Below are 13,307 nucleotides of genomic sequence, written 5' to 3'. Positions count from 1 at the left end.
TTTCATGGCAATATTGTTGTTTGCATAAGTTCAATAAGAATCTGTTTTCCTTATAACAGGGCAATTGAAACTGGTTGTATTATCAAGGCTTTGATTACAATGTCATATTTGAGAGAAAAATGCATAGACTTAGATATAAGCAGACAAATTTAAGGAATTAAGGTTAATTTATGGAAACCAATAAAACCTTTGGCAGTATCAGCCTGGTTTTGTTCCTGCCTGTAAACTGGTCTGGATCCTGAATTCTTCTAATTTCCTCCACTATCTGGCTGTGACTTTCCAAACTCATGTTTCCACTTTCTCTCCTATCCTTTGAGTTGGAATCATTGAGAACTAAAACACTAGTAAGAGGTAGAATCAGGCCTTGAACTTAGATCTTTATAACTAAATCTAATACTTTTTCTATCCTGTCAGAGGCTCTTCACCTAGGGACCCTAGGAAACCCATAGAAAATATATGAGAAATGTTTATGAGGGGGAGAGGCATGTCTTTCCTCAGATTTTCAAGGTGGCCCATGGCCTCCAGAGCACTGAGATGTGAGCTGGAGGCGGCCACAGGCAGTCTTGGTCTGGCGTTCGCCTGCTGCAATGGAGAAGGAGGATGAGGTAAGAGCTGAAGGGGAAGGAGGCTGTGTGTTACTCCACTCGCCCAGTTTCCATATCACTCTGAACTGATTACCGACTCCAGGGGGATTGCCGGTATTTCATCCCCAGGGGCTTGAGGTGACAAATGACCGGGTCCAAGTCTCACATACTCCCTGTGGTATTTGTAGACACATTGTAGTCATTGAGAGGAAGAATAGTGGCGGGTGCTGTGGGGCTGCCACACAGCAGGGTCCTTGGTGGGGTCGAGGATGTCAGAGAAGCCACCGGGATGAGGCCCAGGCCTGCAGTGACTGTCTCCAGCACGTGGTGACGTAGTTGTGTCATGACCTGAAAGGGAGGAGCCCGGGGGAGCTCACATTCCAGGAATGCAGTGGAAAGAACTATGGATGAATTAAATACTAAATCTAATTTTACTCTGGACTTCTAGGCCACAGGCCTTCCGGAATATAAAAGGAATGGAGATTTGAACCACTCTTCTTATTCATTAAACAGGTATTTGTGGAGTATTCACTACGCATGGTGCTAGGGGGCTCTGTGTAACATAAATGTGAATAAGGCACATTCTGTACATGTGCGTTTCCACAAGCAAGGAATCACAATCTAATGTGACAAGTCCTATGTCAGAAACATTATAAAGAGCTGTAGGAGCACCTCCAGAGGAAAGAATGATTATACCTAGGGGAATGAGAAGTACTTCTATTGGAGGTGACATGTCAGCTCAATTAAATAAATGTGTCAAGTGCCAAGCACGGAATTGGCATGGGGTGGAAGATGTCTAGATGCAGAGTATCTGCTGTCAGGAGCTCAACGCCAGCCCACAGGCCTAGAAGCCTGGAAATGACAGCCTGTTACAACAAAGGCACTGCGTCTGAAGTGCAGGCCAGCACAGCTCTGAGAGCAACAAATAGTGTGTGTGTCCTGGAGAAAGGGATGCCTGAGTTAGGTTCTGGAGAATGAACAAGAACTTAAGGGGATGCAGGTAGTGAGAAGCATAGATACAAAGGCTTTCCAAAGAGAAGCAAAAATGATAATATTTACAGAGCATTCACTCGGGGCCAAAGAGTATACTAAGTGCTTTGCAGACATTATGTCACAGGGTGACCCTTATTTTTTTTTCTTTCTTTTTTTCTTGTATGTAATAGGCCTTTCTCTGAGACGATGGCACTTGATTCCAAAAGGGCCTACCATACTCCAAGAGTATCTATCTGTCTGTCTGTCCGTCCATCCATTCATCCATCCATCCATCTATGCATCTATCTATCTATCTATCTATCTATCTATCTATCTATCTATCTATCTATCTATCTATCTATCTATCATCTGTAGGGAGCTGGAGCATTAAGGGTTAAGAAAATGTAACTTCAAGCAGAGGTTGGGAGGATCGCTAAGGGGAACTCTGATAAGCATAAAGAACAAACAGAAACCTGCTGTCCTGGGAATGGGAAAATATCAAAAAGGTAAAAGACAGTCAGGGTCAAACTTTGAAAAAACATAACTAATCTGTACTTGCTGCCTCAGCCGCTCTATGTAACCTTCTTGTTTCTGTGTGTATAAAAGAAAGCTGGAAAATAAAACAGGTGCAGCAGTCTAATTAGAACTGCTCACCCTCCCGATCCCATCTTTGTCTCTTGTCTATTTTTTTCTCAATCCTCACTCCCCACTTCAGGAACTGTTCGTCTCATCGGCAGGCTCCGACAATCATCCATCCATCCATCCATCCATCCATCCATCCATCCATCCATCCGTCCGTCCGTCTATCCATCCATCCATCCATCCATCCATCCATCCATCCATCCATCCATCCATCCATCCATCCATCTATGCATCTATCTATCTATCTATCTATCTATCTATCTATCTATCTATCTATCTATCTATCTATTATCCATCCATCCATCCATCCATCCATCCATCCATCCATCTGTTATCTAATTATCTACCATCATCTACCTATCTATCCTGGTGCTTATTAAGGAATCGGGTACAGGATTTTATTTTCTTGAAAAATTCTGGTTTCCTTCTAATAAGCAGAAAATATACTTTCAAAAGTATTGGCTTATGTATTCCTCTATTAGGTCAGCTGAGTGATTATTGAATGAAAAGAGAACATGTTTGGAAGACGAGTGTGATTAATATTTCAATACCTTGAAAGGAACTTTTGTGGTGAGGTTTTTGTCTTGTCATCCTAAACTTTTTAAAGTGATATTCCAGGTTTTAAGCTAGAAAATCATGGCTTGTTGGAGCGGTAGTGGTTCTGAATTGGAGCTTCTGTTCTATCAATGCTGTCGACTTAAGCAAGTGCGTGTAAGGCTAGAGGGCTCAAATGGGGGACTTGCCGGGAATGCTCAAGAGTCGAAACTCCATCAGGAGAGCAATATCCATTGTTGTCCACTGAACTGGACAGTCTTACATGTTTTCCGATTGACTAAGAAACTATTTCCTTGGCTGAAATTCACAGAAGCATTATTCTTCCTTTGAAAATATTATTTCTTCTGTGAAAACAGAAGGATTGCAGGACTGTAATCTCTGAAGGAAATGGGGAGAGAGAAAGGCATGGTGAGTATATAATCTTTAAAATGGAGAATATTTGATTTACTTTCAGCATGAGAGTGGAGGGCAGGGTTCTTTCTTCTTTCAACTCTAATATTGTTACACTTTATCTGTATGCACATGTACCTTTTCCCTCCAGCTCTAGAAAAAGGGCTTATCTTCTGCTACAAGATAATGGCTTAACCTGTTTTCAGAAATGTTTGCCTTCCATCCTTTCCATCATTGGGTCTCCCTCCACCAACAATCCCTGTTCCTCTTTTATTTTCAATCCCTTCTATTTTGCTGCTTCCTAACTCAAAGTTTACAGGTTTATGCATGCTCAATCTCTTCTGTCTTTATAAGGTAAAGCTACAAAGTAAATATTCTTAAACTCTGTGTTCTCTTTAGCTAATATTTTTCTTTTCTCCTTTGCTTCTTAAAGATTTAGATATAAGTGACGTATAACATTATATTAGTTTCAGGTGTACAATGTAATTTGATATATGTATATATTGTGAAATGATCACTACAGTAAGTCTAGTAGTTATCCATCATTATTACTATATTTTGTGTATTCTCAGATATATATTTTTTAGATCTTAACATCTCTGGAATTAGGATGTGTGGTAGATTGTAATTTGACCTTCATATTTCCCCTCCTTGTATCCATATTCTTGGGTATCCCTTTCCACACAAATTCTTGACTTGGTCACGTGGCTTGCTTTGGCCAGTGGAACATCAAATACGATGCAAGCAGAAGTTTGAAAAGCAGTTGTACCATTGGGGCTTGTCCCTTTGCTGAGCTTGGAGCTGTGAGATTCACCGTTTGAACATACTTGAACTAGCTTATTGGAGTGGCCATTAGAAGGGAATTAAGGGACCCCAGCAAATAGCTTGACAGCCATCAAACATGTGAGGGCATCCCTGGACCACCCAGCCCCAGTTTATTCACCAGCTGACCAGCTATAGGAGAGATGAGCAGAGGAGTGATCCAGCTGAACCCAGATCAAGGGCCAACCCACAGAATCATGAACTAATAAACGATGGTTGTTTTTAAGCCATTAAATTTTCAGGTGATTTGCTATGCAGTGAAAGTTACTCGATATAGAGTGCATCTTCCAATTGATGATGTCTTATTTTCTTTCTCAGAGATACATAAAATAATGGTGTGTCTTATAACTGATTGTGATGTAGATTGGATGCCACACCGTATTACACTCACCTGGCAGATATGAAAGCTAGGGATGACAGCGTTTCTTGCCTTAGGTCTGTAACCAGTAAGGTGTGGAATTTGAATCTCAGCAGTCTGACTCCAGAGCCTTCGCTCTTAACCTGCAAGTAGTTCCATCTGGCTGGAGAGGGGAATGGCTGGAGAGCTGGCTGGTGAGGAGAGCAGGGACAGGTTATGAAGGGCATCTCAGAAGTTCTTGTAAAGAGTTTGGGTTTTACTGGTTGACAATGAGAAGCTAGCTGAATTGGAAGATTGGGGTACTTATAATTTATATTTTCCATTGACTGAAAAAGGCATATTGCCTCTGGAAACAGAAAGTCGCGTGTTGCCGGGGTGCAGGATGGAGTCTGGAAGCCCTGGCCTCACCCGGCAAGTCTGTGTTGGAGCAGCAATGAAGTGCCAGGAGACGGCCTGAACAGTAAGACTTGGAGAGCAATGCACTCTCACCCAGTAGGAAGAGGGGTACCCACTCACGGACGTTACCGCCTCCACAGCTGTGGACCAACTCTTCCTTCATAAAGTTAATGAAGTCAGTGGATCAAGTGCACTTAAAAAAGAAAAGGGTGTGGGAGAAGGGGGGACTGTGGCTTAATTAGGGCCACTGAAGACTACGTGATAATCACCAGTAGTTACAGATCAGTGCCAGTTTGGTGGAAATATCCTTCTTCCTATTGCTGGAAGCACAAAGAGCTGTACTGTCCTGGCAAACCTGAGCGGTAGCAGAATAACGCTGCAAACAGCCCTGCCGACTGTGGAAGCTAACACAGCTTCATTTCAAGGGCCCCTCACTTACAGAAGCCCCTTGGAAGACCTTGGAAGGGGCTCTAGCAATATGTTCACGTAGTTAAATGTCTCTGCAAAATTTTTGGAAGTAAGATCATTTAGCTGCATCTGTTAATACTGTTGCCACTCTACTCCAAGTCCCTTTTGTGACCACCCCTCCCTTGGTAGTGCTGAAGTGACCAGATCATTCTTGGAACCCAGCAAAGGAGAGCTGGAGCTGAGAATATATGACTTTGGGTTTGGGGATATATATACTTATGGGATTTCCAGTCATTTGCATGTATATTTCTAACCTTCCCAGTGTATGAATGCCTTCTGGACCCCTCTCCACTCTCTCTCAACTCCCTAGCATCCTGGGCCCTCAGGGCCAGCAGTCTATCTTCTTATTAACCTGTCCTAAGTCATCTGGAAGTGTGTGGGCAGCGAAAGAGACACCCGATGTCACAGGTACATAGACAGAAGCTGTACTATTGCAAATTCTTCTGATTCGCACTTGTTTAAAATGGAAAGCAATGGATTTGGTTCTTATCAACACCTAATCAAAACTATCAATTAAAACAAAATTCCTTCAACCATGCTGAAGGAAAGAAGGCATTTTCCTTCCCTTCTCTTTGTAGGAAATTGTATTATGAAAGTGTCTCCCTCCCCATAATCCATACCCCAGGCTTATCGTAAGAAGAACATCCATCACATTCCAATAGAAGGACATTGTACAAAATAAAATGACCAGGACTCCTCAAAACTGTCAGGGTCCTCTAAAAGAAAGATAATCTGAAAAACTGTCACAGCCAAGAGGAGCCTAAGGAGACAGAACAACAAAATGTAATGTAGTGCCCTGGTTGGGAACAGAGAAAGGACATTAAGTAAAAGCTAAGGAAATCTAAACAAGGCATAAACTTTAGTTATAAAAATGTATCAGTACTGGCTCATTCATTGTAACAAATGTTAGATGTTAATAATAACGGAAATTGAGTGTGGGGTTTATGAAAACTGCCATTTTTCTGTAAATCTAAAACTATTCTACAAATACAGTTTATTTAGAATGTCATATAAAGAAACAATTAATGAGTGAGCAGCCAAAAAGGTGGAGGGAAAACTTACTAATAGAGGTAGAAAAACGGATTAATAAAATTTTTAGGTTATTTTTCTGTATTTTGTGAAATTTATGGTGTTATAAACTTTTTTTTTAGTGTCACAAGCTTTTAAAATTTGCGTTTTACTGTATTTCTGTCTTCATTCTAAAGGAACATTCAGTTTTTTATCCAACTTTGTATTTGTAACTTCCTTAAACAGGTCCCCTAAATTGTGTGAACTTCAGACTCTGTAATACTTGGATCCATCCTTGGTTGGCATTGGTCACACCTGAATAGTTAGAAAAATCGAGTGCCTACTGTGTATGAATACTGCACCAGGACTTGCAGAGGAGCCTGGAGTGGGAGGCACTGGTCTGTGAAGATGCATGAGATACAGTGCCTGCTCTTCAGGCACTTACAGTTTCACGGGGGAGGTGGATATATGCCTAATGTATGTGTAGCCTCAAAACAGATTGAGTGACAAACACCCAGCCACTGATGCCAACCCCAGCTTTAATCATCCACTTACCAAGATCTGTAATGAAAAGCACACTGGCCACTATTAACTGATGTGGCTCTACTTCAGATGACCACGCTCAAAAGCGATAGATGTCGATCAACATTAATCACAACTTTGTAGTTGGCAATGACACGTGGGAGCTTCTGAGACAAGGCCATTAGCAACCTGCCCCTCAGCTTGTTCCAAAAAGCACTTTGACTCTCTTTAGTGTCTTGGGAAGATTGATCAATCAGTTTTAGGCAGCTGTAGATTTGGGTCTAGCCAGCATTAGCCACATGAAGCCAAAATGTCATGGGAGTGAGACATTGAGTTGAAAAGAAACTCAAACTTCCGTTAGGAAATTTGCTTCACTGCAACCTCTGATTGGCTCTTGTTTGCTTAGCTAAAGAGTGTTAGGGAAAAGCAAGGATAAAAGACTCCGACATATTCCTGAGTCACAAAATGGAACCCCCAACCATGAAGTCTGGAACCTTCATTTAACGAGAAAACAGAGGCCGTGGGCTGTCAGTCCTTGTAACACCTTTCTATGGTAGGTTGTTATTATAGGAATAAGACTATAATAATAAATAATAATAGGACTATTATTATTATAACAAGACTATTATTCCTGTCTTGCAGAGGATGAAATGGGGCTGAATGCAGATTTGCCCAGCTCCCAAACCTGTGTTCTTAACCACTACACACACTGCTCCCCATCACACTGTCTGCCTGGTGGTCACAAGACAACCCTATAAATTGTGAGACTTTGTGAAATGATTAGGGAGAAAAGGTGTGTGTGTGTGTGTGTGTGTGTGTGTGTGTGTGTGTGTGTGTGTGTTTAAGTGTTAGCACTGAAAGGGACTGAGAAATCATTTAGTCTAGCCCCCTTATTTCCAGATGGAAATAGTCTGAGCAATGAAGTTGCTTCCCAGTGTCTCACAGCAGCTCCTGCCAGAGTGGATAGGAATCCAGACGTAACCCCTGCTTCTGCGCCTTTCCCACTCTAGAGCTGGAAATCATCTGCATTCGTGGCTAGAACCCAGGGAGAGGCCTGCGATTAGGAGAAAAGCGCCTTGGAGTGGGAGACGGCCAGTGACAACTGTCATATCTTATGGGTTGAATTGTGTCCCCCTCCCCCTCCAAGCATTTATGTTGAAGTCATAACCCCCAGTCGCTCAGAACGTGATGTTATTTAGAGATAGTCTTTACAGAGGTAATTAAGTTAAAATAAGGTCATCGGGGTGAATCTTAATCCAATAAGACTGTGTCCTTAGAAGGAGAAATTTGGACAAACATGTATAGAGGGAAAACCGTGTGAGGAGACACAGGGAGAAGATGGCCATCTCCAAGCCAAAGAAAGAGGTTTGGAACAGATTCTTCCCACACAGCCTTCAGAAGGAACCAGGTCTGCTCATACCTTGATTTTGAACTTCCAAGCCTCTGGAACTGTGAGACAATAAATTTCTGTTGTTTAAGCTACCCAGTTTGTGGTACTTTGTTATGGCAACCCTAGCGAGCTACTGAACCACAGAACTTGGGAAGTACCTGAGGAGGCACCAGGGCTGAAGGACTGGTTGGAGAAGTCAGAGGAAAAAGGAGAGGCTAAAATGATGAAATCATGGGTGGGGAGAAAGAGACCTGGGCAGAGAAACCAAGGATTAGCCAAGTGGAAACCAATAAAAATGAAAGTAGAGTCCATTTATTCTTTAAATTGAGAGTCTAGATCTAGAAGGAGATCTAGGAGAAGTGAGCGTTAACAGAGGCCATTGGAGTGAGGGCTGCCCTCACCATCACTGTACTGTGGTGTTGGCACATGATGGAGGGAACAATTATTGCTGCCATGTTCAGACATTCTGGAAAAGTGAGAAAAGCCCAGGGAAAATCCTTAGGAGATTATTTGGTGGAGTCAACTTGAGTATGCTTGAGGCCTCAGTATCTGTGGGGGATTGGTTTCAGTACCCCCAAGGATACCAAAATCTGCAAAGTCCCTTCCATAAAACAGCATAGTATTTGCATATAACCAATGCATATCCTTTCATGTACTTTGAATCATCTCTAGATTACTGATAATACCTAATACTATGTTTCCCCAAAAATAAGACCTAGCCAGACAATCAGCTCTAATGCGTCTTTTGGAGCAAAAATCAATATAAGACCTGGTATTATATTATATATATTATATTATATTATATTATATTATATTATATTATATTATATTATACCTGGTCTTAAGTAAAATAAGACTGGGTCTTATATTAATTTTTGCTCCAAAAGATGCATTAGAGCTGATTGTCCGGCTAGATCTTATTTTCAGGGAAACACGGTACAATGTAAATGCTATGTAAATAGTGATGCTGTATTATTTAGGGAATAATGACAAGAAAAAAAGTCTGTACATGTTCAGTACAGATGCACACAGCTTGGGCCTAATTACACAGTACACATCAGCAACAACATAACGTTTCTTTTGTGAATATTTTCAATCCACAGCTGGTTGAATCAGCTGGACCGCAGATACAGAAGGCCCACTTTGCAAATATATTTTCATGGCTATCCTGTGCATGCGCTGGAGGCAGGTTGCCTGAGTTCCAAATGTAGTTTTGCCCTCACTAGCATTCAACCTGTCTGTGCCTCAGTTTCCTCATCTGTAGAAGGGAACTCCTGACAGCACCCACCTCATAGGGTTATGAGGAAGAGTCAATAAGATAATGTGTGTGACGGGTTTCAATAAATCGTATCTGTCATCAGAGGTGTTTATTATAACAATAATTCTTATCATGCCTCAAATTCAAAGCAGTACTGAATAACAGCCCTCCACTCAAAGCTGGGCACAAGAACCACTGTAACTGAGACGGCCATTATTAGAGGTGAAGGAAACTGGCGAGCCTCAGGTGCCAAGAGGAAAAATAACATTTGGGATACAAGCCTGAAGAAACATTGCATTGGCCTCTGAAAGCCCCCAAATGGGCATCACATGGACGCAGAACTCCTGAGAACCATACAGCCAGGGCTGAGCAGGATGAAGGGGCCCCAAGAACGTGGCCGGTGAATACTGCCCTTGAGAAATGTCCAGCCTGCCTCCTGCTCTCACTATACGCGGACTGATCTGTCCAGGGTTGCTTCACGTCCAGGGCATTGCAGAAGTCCAGACCAGTCTTTCCAGTCTTGAGCTGTAGCGAAACCCCATGTGGGGACAGTGGTGAAATTAGGTTAAAAGGGGTCGCGCACGTCGGTGCCAAATAAAATAGGAAAGGAGAGCCGTTCGGCCCCCAGGGTCCCTCCCTGCAGAACCCTCTGCCCGCCAAGAACTCAGTAGGGCACGCCTGTGAGGGGGGAAGATGCGAAAGGGCATCTCGCGGCCCCGCAGACCCCAGGGTTGGCTGGGCTCCTGGTTTGAGGCAGTACAGTTTATCCTTTCTCTTCTGCTCAGAGATTTTTCTGGAGACTCGAGCTGCGTTCGCTCACCGCCTCCCTGAAACCACCCGCTGGCGGTCCGCAGGACGTCAGTCTGGCACGCGCGCGCCCAGCTGGAAAGGCGGGCACGCGGCTGGGGCGGGGCCTGCGGCGGGGTGTGGCCTGCGGCGGGGCGTGTTTGGGGGCGGGGCCCTGGGCGGGGCGGGCGCAGCTCGCGCACTGGCATCCCCTCGGCTCCGCGTTAACAGAGGTTGGGGCGCAGCCAACGCGCAGAGGTGACGGCGGTGCCTTTAAATAGCATCCGGAGCAGGCGCGGGGCAGGCAGTGGTCTGCGGTGACAGCCGGCGGCGGAGCGGCCCGGCTAGCCCAGGAGGTGAGTGCTCCTGCCACACGGAGCCGCGTGCGTTCCCCCTCCGGCGCCGGTGGTCTCGGCGGAGACGCGGTGCCCCGCTGGCCGGAGCCCCAGGAGGCGGCGGCCGCAGCGGAGGCGCGTGAGCCTCCCCTCGACTCGCGGGGAGGTTCCGCTTTTCAGGCCTCTGCTCTGCGGCTGCCCTTCCCGCCGCAGTGGAGGCCTCCCGGCCGCCGGAGCCGCCGCCGCTTCCTATGCCTGAGCCGGGGGTGCCCGCCTGCCGCTTCCCGCGGGCGGCGCGGGCGCGGGGCTGGTGCCCGGCGAGCACCGGGTGACGCGCGCCGCGGGTCCGGCCCCTTGTTTGTGCGGCGGCGGGGACCGTCCCGGTGGGGAGGATCCAGAGCTTCAGATGTGAGGGGATGATCCCGCGAGGCCAGTGACGGTTGTCTCGGCCACGGGCATCCCTTCTGCCCCCGTGGCTGGGATTTTGAGGTGCGCTCGGACCGCGCTTGGACGCATCGGAGCTGGACTGGCGTCCTGCCTCGGTTTGATAGTGGCCCCTGCGTGGAGCGCTTGCAGGAGGGTCAAATGCAGCATCAAACCGGTTGCCATATGTAGAAATCCTGGCGGTGTCTCCAGAAGAATGCCCATAGCCGCTGCACAGAGCCGTGGATGGTCATTGATTTAAGGAGTCTGGCTTTTGTGTGTGTGTGTGTGTGTGTGTGTGTGTGTGTGTGTGTGTGTGTGGAAATTAACAAGCAAAGATGATACCTATCACCTGGCAGCCTAGACGGAGAGTGGTGGTGGATGACTTGAGCGAACACGTGGACTAGAACCTAGAGACAGATGCTCAGGATAATCAGTGTGTACGTTATAATCGCAAGCCCCCCCAGCCACTTTCCAGGTTATGGCGCTTAATTAAGACCATTATAAAAGTGCCCTTTGTCCTTTTAAAGTTAAGACTTTTAAGCTTTTTTGTGGGTGCAGGAGTATCCAAAGTGCCCCCACTGTCAATACCTTTCCTTTTATTTATTGACTTTTGCTTAGTATAAGAGAAACTGGTTAAATCTCACAGTTTCTGACCCAGATTTCGCCAGTGATTATCCCAATGTAAACAACTATTGCTTGACACAAACAAACAAAAAGTCAGTCAAAAACTTCTGGTTGATTCTGCATTTGCAGGTGGAGGTGGAAGGTTAGATTGACTTAAAACTTCAGGTTTGAGTTGACAGCCTGTCTGTGATGGGTGGGTTTGAGAAGGTGGAACTTTAAAAGGAACCTTTGCTTCCCATCATGGTGGGTCTTTCTTGTCCTGACTCAATTGGGAGAATCCCTTCCCAGCCTGAAATGTGACTCCTCATTTGTGAAAAGACTGCATTAGCCTAAAGTCTTTCAGGGGCTAAAATTCTAGACTAGAAAAAGAAAATCTTTAAAAGCAGCACACCTCACACCTCCCTCCCTCTCTTAAAATAATACAGACATATTGTAGACCATATATTATAGAACTCTGTTTCCTGCATTTCCTGTAAATAGAGAAGACTTTAAAATAAAAAAATTACCCTCCCCCCACAATTATAAGTATTTTGATATATTTCCTTCCTGTCTCTCTTATGCATATTTTGACAGTATTTTTATTATTATTTATTATTATTACTGGCAGCCTACAGAGAAACCTCTGGAGTTTTTAATTTGGAGCATTTAAGAGATAGATAGTTGTGACAAATGCAGGTAGGAACAGGTATCTATTTATATAATACAGGTAGAGTTTTCATAACTATGTCTGCTTTAGGATGAAGTTTGGAATAACTGAAAGTCTCCCAGCCTGCCACCGTGTTATGCTTAAGGCCCCGGTCTTGCCACAGTTTTCGTTTTGATGTAGTTGTCTTGTGGAAAATGGTTGTGTGTTTGGGGAGAGGCTGGGAAAAGATCAGGTGGTCTTGTCCTTACAGCTGGGGATTTCTCCTCTCACCCTTCAAGTTTTACTTTCCTGGAACAGCAAGACTGTAGGAATGGTAGTAATTTCTAGATGTTGCTAATAGCCTTAGAGAAATAGATCATTTTTAAGGTCAGTTGTTAAATTTATTATGCAAGTTTGCCACTTAAAACATGCCCATTATTCTTTTGCATGTACTGTCTCTTGTAACCAAATTCTGTTAAGAGTCCATTAATAGTGTTTTATGAACAATCTTGTTTGGATGATGCCACGGGTTAGACTCCTGTGTTACAAAATACAAAAGAACTTCCTTTATGGCAGCTCAACTGTTGGTATCCTAAGGCCACTTCAAGCCTTATTTTCAGGCCGTGGTCAGTCAGGTGCCAGAGTTTCTATTGAATGTTGTAGTCCAGCTGCTGGTCAGACAAACACATAAGAGTCACTTTGACACTCATGCCTGGAGACTACATTTCAGTGAACAGAACTGACCTGTAGCTGCCCGTAGTTGAGTGTGAGTTTCAACATTCTGGGACTTAAAGGGGCTTCTGAGCACTTTTAAAGAAATACAAGCCCTGAAGTTGTAGCTAGATTTTATGAACTAGAAAGTAGAGGCAATTTTACCAATGTTTGTGGCTGCAACTCTGAAGGTGTCAGTGTATCTGCAGCTCCTTACTTAAAATGCTGAATGCCAACGCATAAGAAATTCCAGTTTGTGTAAGCCCAAGGTGACACATAATTTGAAACAATTGCCCATACCACAGTGACAAGAGAAGACTAACACATCGTCGGAAGTAAGGTCATTTTTCTGAGTTTTTACATCCTGACATTTAGAAGTTCTTGAGTGTGTTGGAGACAGCAGAGTATTCAGTTAATCGTAACCTTTGTAAAGTC

The 13,307-nt window shown here is 44.3% G+C and overlaps 1 protein-coding gene across 2 annotated transcripts in view; it reads left to right on the top strand.

Annotated features, from left to right (window-relative positions):
* The first annotated feature begins 10,453 nt into the window (after positions 1-10,453).
* ACSL1 (acyl-CoA synthetase long chain family member 1) overlaps positions 10,454-13,307 on the top strand; it is a 68,148-nt gene continuing 65,294 nt past the window's right edge. For both annotated transcript variants that reach the window (XM_074329837.2, XM_074329839.2), the window contains exon 1: positions 10,454-10,507. The gene's annotated coding sequence lies outside the window, so the exon portion shown is untranslated. The remainder of the gene's footprint in view (positions 10,508-13,307) is intronic.

Source organism: Rhinolophus sinicus, chromosome 16 (assembly GCF_057876585.1).
Source record: "Rhinolophus sinicus isolate RSI-liver-muscle chromosome 16, RSI-T2T, whole genome shotgun sequence".
In the NCBI taxonomy this organism is placed as follows: domain Eukaryota; kingdom Metazoa; phylum Chordata; class Mammalia; order Chiroptera; family Rhinolophidae; genus Rhinolophus; species Rhinolophus sinicus.
Note: the sequence above shows the minus strand (reverse complement) of the source record. Positions and strands in the feature narration are given on the sequence as shown.